The following is a 7278-nucleotide window of genomic DNA, read 5'->3' as shown; positions in this document are numbered from 1 at the left end:
AATTTCTTTTTTCTTTTAAAAAAATTATTACTATCGTTAAAAAAATAGGATACATAGGTATTTCATACAAAACTTTAAAAATGAAAAACATATATGATTAAGCATGCAAATATACTGTGACTCCAAAAACAAAGTATTAGACAACACATATATATTGGGGATAGCACACTAAAAAATTCCACTATATCGGAAATTTAAGGGTAATTAATGTGGGATTTCCCTTGCAACCAACTGGTTTGCCAAAATATATATATATATATATATATATATATATATATATATATATATATATATATATATATATATATATATACTAGGTTACAACCTGTGGAAACCACGGGTAAAAAAATAATAATATTATAATTAAAATTTTTTATGAAACATAGAATATTTATAAAATTTTATTAAATTAATAAGATATAAGTTTTGTTTAGGATTTTTTTATTATTATTTAAAATTAATATATATATATATATATATATATATATATATATATATATATATAATATTAATTTGAATATTTGATATACGTTATGTATGTATAGTCATTGGTAATAAAACGACACTACAAAATGGTTAAAAGTAAATACCAAATAAGTGAAGAAAAAACAAAAAAACTTGTGAATAGAAATCTTCTATGATTAAAAAATAAAACTTGGTCTAACATTCTGTCATAGATTTTTTAGAAGCCCATATAGTGATGTGTGTAACATCTTTTTTTTAGCTTGGCAATTTTACCCCCGGAAATTTATTTTATACAGATGCCCTCTACAAATGAAAGGATATCATGCCACTAAAATAACTAAAATAAATTGATTTAAGCTAACATAATACAAAACATGAAACATAAGATCAGAGCCGGCTCTATGTGTAGATGAACAAAGTTAGCGCTTAGGGCCCCCACTTCTAGAGGGCCCCATTTAAACCAAACACCATCCATATTAGCTGAATCGTTGACTTGATGTGCACACGCCTTGAAAATTTGATTCATCAGTTCTTCTTCTACAAGCGACGATCACACTTCTTCTTTTTCTTCTTCTTCTTAGGGGCGACTCAAAAATCATACCCTGATTAATGATTCAGAACCGCTGAAATACACACATCACCTTCTGTTCTTCTTCTTCCTTCTTCATTCCTAGCTTCTCCATTCTCGGCTTCTCCACTCCATTGTTCAAAAATTTCTGATGAACAATGATTCAAGGCTGTCACTGAAAACGGTATGTTCAATTTTTTCACTTTTCATTTTTATTTTTTCATTATCTGTCATCTAAATCTTAGAACATGATTATCTAATTAGGGTGTGCCACTGTCACATTGTGTTGTTGAAATTGTTTCTGGAATCGGAAATACTTATAATCAGAGATATCAAAACTGATTATCTAATTAGGGTTAATAGTTAAAGCTGATTAGGGTTAATGTTTTTCAGTTTTTATTTTTTCAGTTATCTGATTTTTGTGTCTATTCTTCATTGATTACAACAGATTATAGAATATATGAATCAAGTTTGAACGAATTTCAGAATTTAAGTTTTTAGACTTTAGTTTTTTAGATTTGAGCTTTCCATTATCTTCTAAAGTTCTATTATCAAATCTCAAGGTAGCAGGTATAATCCTAAATTCCTAATTGGCTAATCCATATCTTCTATACTTATAGTAGTTGTCTTGGTGATTGTTCGTTGTTATTATTAATCAAATAAATAATAATAATGTCAAAGGGCCCCAACTTTTTGGTTTACTTAGAGCCCCCAAACTGGTTAGGCCGGCCCTACATAAGATTAAAAAAAATTGACCATCCCCAAGCAACAACATTACACAGGTAGGGGCAACTTTATGCAACTTCTCAACAACATTAAGATTAACTCTCTGTGAAAGTAAATCATCATATATGTCTACCAAAAAATTTATTTTTTTACATATATAACAATACGATACTTACATTACTGTATATATCTTGTCATTTTTTATTGGTAAAGATCGTTACCATAAACTCATGACACCTGCCAAAGAAAACATGTAATTTACTAAAAAATATATGAAATACAAAGTGAAGCAACTTGCATAAAGGTCATACCAATGAACATAATGACATAATAGATAGGATAAATAAATAGAGGTCAATTGCATAAAGGATCATTGATTCAAGTAATGCATGTACTGTCTCAAGATTATAAAAATGAGGACAGTGTCCATAAATTTTTATATATTCGATGTTTTTTGATTGCCTTTTGTTTTAAAGATAAGTTAAATATCCTACATTTAATCTCTCCCGCTCATGCTTGTAAAGGACTTTAGGGTCTCTTCTTTCACACACGTGAAGAGACATTTTATAAAACTTGGTTTTTTCAACCAATCTTGAATGAGTACACGCCGTTAGAACACCAATGAAAGTTATAGAATCGGGCTTAAAGATAGATGATTCGAGCTTTGAGAACAAATCGATTGATTCATTCCCATGCCCGTGGATTTCAAGACCCACTATCATTGAGTCCAAAGATGACAATCCCTTTATAGGGGATGATTCAAGACTTTTCATGCTCTATCAATGCTCCCACATTTGCAATACATGTTTATTGTCGCAGTAATCATGATTTCATTAAGTTCCACTTTGTTCTTTATTATGTAATCATGAATCCACTCACCTTGATTCAATGCTCCTAAGTTTGCTGAAGCATTTAACAAACTCACCAAGATGAACCTATTTGGCTTCATCTTCCCTATTTGCATGATTCTAAAAAGATCTAATGCTTCAACCCACTTCCCTTTTCTTACATACCTATTTATCATATTATTCCAAGAAACATAGTTTCTATGAGGCATTTCATCGAACATAGCATGTGCATTGTCTATGTTCCTAAATTTTTCAAGAGACATAATCATTGTATTCCAAGAAACAACATCCATATCCTCACCATATCCAAAGAGTTGAATCGCTTCACCAAAATACCCACAATTGGCATACATGTGTACGTTGTTACGTATATAAACATAAAATAGTAACCCTACTTTCAAAATTCTGCCATGAAGCTCCATCTCGTGTCAGACTAAGTTATGTATAATCCTTGAAAACTGAAGGGTAAGTGAGTCTTTCTGGGTCCACAGATAAATGAACCAACATATCAATAAACAAAGATATCGTCATGCGTTGGTTGGAGCTCCTGGAGAAACCTCTGGTGATTGTATTCCAAGTGAAAAGATTAGGGTTCTAAATTTGATTGAAGAGCATGGAAGCATAATTGATATCCGCAGCAGGGGAGGTGGCTACAAACGACAATATCTGATATCCAGAGCAGGGGAGGTGACATATATCGATTGAAGATGAAAATCAAACTAAAAGTATAAATACCTATTTTCAGATCCATTTATTGGTTAGGAGTGAAGAGGGATGCGGTGAAGATTGAAATCCAAGTCGGGATCTTGAAGCTACACAAATAAACTAACATACATATTAAAAAATAAAGATAGAAATCATAGTGGAGAGTGAGATACGATGGTGAACAACATATGTAAAGAAAAGTGGTGGTAGTCGCGATGAGGACAAGAGTTTCTGGAACCCGACGATTGGGGGTCGATATGTGACAGATAAGGCGGTGCTTCTGCATATGAAAAGAAACAACTGGTGGCGGACATGAAAGGCTGAAGGTAGAAAGGTGGGGAAGGGGAATCCTATTATAACGATGGTGGTGGAGATACGACTATCGTTAGGCCCGGTAACAAGAGCCAAAACCCTTGAAGCATGAGAATTTTCAGGAATTAAGGGTATCAAATCTTGAAATTTGAATCCATAAGGGAATAACTGAGATTTAGGGGATGTTGGTGAAATTGGAGGACAAACAATTTGATATATTTTGAATTCCTTATTTTCAGGAATGAATCAATTGAACGAATTATTTGAGAAAAGGGCAAAATAGACATTTCACTTTGTAAAATTCTAGGCATAGGAGAGATGCCACATGGCAAAAGACTCTTTTATTAGATAGGAAGATATATATATATATATATATATATATATATATATATATATATATATATATATATATATTAGGTTATAACCCGTGTACGACACGGTTTTGTAAAGTATAACATCCTTGAAACTTAATAAGCTTAATAATAACTTAGAAGTTGACATTTGCTTTGTAATTAGCTAAAAATAATATTATTAATCATAGATTTATAAGCAATTATTTTTTACAAATTATAACATTACACTTTAAAAAATAATATTATTAATCATAGATTTATAAGCAATTATTTTTAAAGATGGTTAGATGTTTTGTCTGTAACTATATAATCATAAAATTAATCTAATATGTAGAATGGTTTAACAATGAACAACCATTACATATATAATTAATATATTAACTTGATAATTTGTTGAGTAATATATTGCCTTGATGATTTATAACAGTTTTAATATATTCATTTTTATTTTCATAACTTTTAGTTTATATTTAGTGAATAGTATTTCTAACTCATTATTTATGTAAACCAAGATGGAAAAGGGGATTTAAGAAAACTTTTATTTATATCCATTGTATTTATATGAAAGTTTAAGGTACATTTGGTTCTTTATGATAGATTATCAAACAAACTTTATTTATCACATAGAAAAACACCCATAATATTCATCATTAATATCATTTTCAATTTTCAATCTGTATGTGAGATCTTTTTAGCAACATAATTTATAATATTAAGTACATATTATTTAGTTTTTTAAACAATAAACTTAAATCCAAGTTTCAATTTTAAATTATAAATAATATGTTTTATGTAGGCATTGATTGTTCTGGAGGTAAGATTAATACATAACTTTCTTTCATAATAACCATCACAACAATATAATTACAAAACAATGTTGAACATTGTAAACAAAGATCAAAACAAAAAAATGGGTAGAAATACAAATATGACCACTTAAATATCTTCGAGCCTTGTCATTTTGTATCTAAAAATAAATGGCACCAAACTTTCAGAGTCTTATTATCTAGAAGCTAAAAATGGTAATGAACTTTAGAAAAGAAATAAAGGCAAATTATTGCCCTTGTTAGCATCTCATGAAATATAAAGTAAACATAATTTTTTGGAAACACTTATAAATGCCTAAGAGTAAATTCAATGACTAACCTCTATCACTCATTCTTCTCTACCAATCAAATTCAAACTTATCCCATATCATTGTCCTTTTTCCATGGTATCTTCCTGGCTATTTCTCACAAACCCATGCTTCTGCTTACAAAAGTCAGGCTGTTTTTAGTTATTTAATAAACTTACATCTTCAAGCATATAAGTCTAAAGATGATAAGTACAAATCTTAATTGATATATTTGGGTATATTTTACAAATTATAATGCATGGGAAGAATACTTTTATAAGTACAATGATATAACTGCATACATTTTCATAAACTGATTAACCATGAATGCTTTTGGTAGTATTTTATTGATTGACTCTATGATTAGTACCTTCTTAACGTTGCATAAAAATATAAAAAGCAATTATAAAAAGTAAGAGAAACTCTAAAGCATAGAAAAGAGAGCTTTTTGTTAAAAATAAATTTTAATTCTTGAAAAGTGGTTAGACCAGTGTTTGCAACACACTACCAATCACCTATTTCCTTATTTTGGCTTCAATCCAACCCAACTAAGTAAAGCTTTCATTCTTAACTAAGGTTTCAATCAATGAAATCATTTGAGAAATCTATAAATTAACCAAAAGAACTAACAGATTTAGCCAAGAAAATTACCTTTTAGAGGCTCATGTAACACTTCAATTACATGAAGAATAAAGAAAAGTTTGTCGAGGGTTTGGTCTCTTCCAAAAAAAAAAAAGAATAAAGAAAGAGACTTCAAAGTTTCAAAGATCTGAATGATTTCAATGAAAAACATATTTTAGTTGCCTTGCATTGTCACATTCTATAAATTTTGCAATGATGAGGTTGGGGCCATCATTGAACTTGTTTCCAGATGGAAGTCTGGAGTTTGGTTTAATAGATCCACTATTGTTTATAACCTCATATTGTATAGTACCAATTACATACGTGTGATTTGTGTTTTTAGAAATCAAAACTATATTTTTTCCTTTTTAGTTTATAACAACCTTATCATCTTCGCTATATTTGTTTTTCTTTTTCTTTTAGTTTATAAAAGAGACTTCATAAAAGATGAAAGACAAATACAAACATAAATGAATCTTATCATCATACCTCTTCATGATAATTTCATAATCACTTTCTTCGTAGTTGTTCCCTTGAAAACTCTTTGATTTCTTTTTAAGAGTAGTAACAAAAGCACAAAACACCACAATTTTTGTGCAACATCCATCAGTATTGCTGAAGGATTCACTGTCTAGATAATCTGCAGTCTGAAAAAAATAGAAGAAATGAAAGAGATATATAGCTTCAAATGGAATTTACTATCCATACAAAAACTTTAGCTTCTGCAATAATCTCACTTCTGTCATTGATGCACTTACAATTGTTCTAGACACCTCTGAGGCATTTCATCGAATGAGTGGTGAGCGGAAGCAACAAATTCCTAAACCATACGTGTGACTGTGTCTATAAGCCCAATGGGGTTAATTGATTCAAGAACAAATCCAGTTAAACGCAATTGAAAAACTTATCAGATGGATTTCTGGTGGATTTAGAGTTACCGTCAAGGAGATGCTTTTGCATTTATTGATAGGAATCCCTTCAGTCCACTTATCCTACAATCATTCATACATTCAACAATAAGTTGGAAGATGAGTAAGCATTATTGGGATTTTATTTTTCAGCAAGAAATTCAATTTAAATATGAGGAAAATTGTAACCTCGTGTCCAAACCCGTCATAACGGTCTAAAGCCATAATCACATAGAATTTGATTTTTCGATTGCAAGAAATCATTTGATTCTTAAATGTAGTAAAAATTGATGTTCTGAAGCCATAATCAGAAGGTTTAGGAGAGATTTAAAACTAATATTTAGGAATAAATTGGAAATGTTTACCTTCATGATCATGCTAATCGGCTAAAAAAATAATCCAGAAACGATGAAATCTTACCTTCAGAACAAATGGTGACGTGAGAAGAATGAGACGCAACCCAAGCGGAGCAAACCCTATCTTCTTCCATGGTGGAGCCGGCGCTATCGTCACTAACTTAACTTTAATGACCTGATTTTCTGGGATTTACGGTATATTTGAATTAGAAGATTGGAAGAATCTTCAATATGGAATTTTCAATTTTCAATATGTTTTCAATATGGATCGAGTAAATGTGTATTTGGGCGGGAAATATTTT

General features: G+C 30.2%; 1 pseudogene; it reads right to left on the bottom strand.

The window, feature by feature from the left end:
* Window positions 1-1071: 1071 nt before the first annotated feature.
* On the bottom strand, window positions 1072-6845 carry LOC145111159 (pentatricopeptide repeat-containing protein At2g42920, chloroplastic-like; annotated as a pseudogene).
* Window positions 6846-7278: the final 433 nt, after the last annotated feature.

This window comes from Lactuca virosa, chromosome 5, assembly GCF_052849685.1.
Source record: "Lactuca virosa cultivar CGN04683 chromosome 5, Lactuca_virosa_CGN04683_v6, whole genome shotgun sequence".
NCBI lineage: Eukaryota > Viridiplantae > Streptophyta > Magnoliopsida > Asterales > Asteraceae > Lactuca > Lactuca virosa.
The sequence above is the reverse complement of the archived record's forward strand: the minus strand, read 5'-3'. Positions and strand labels throughout refer to the sequence as shown.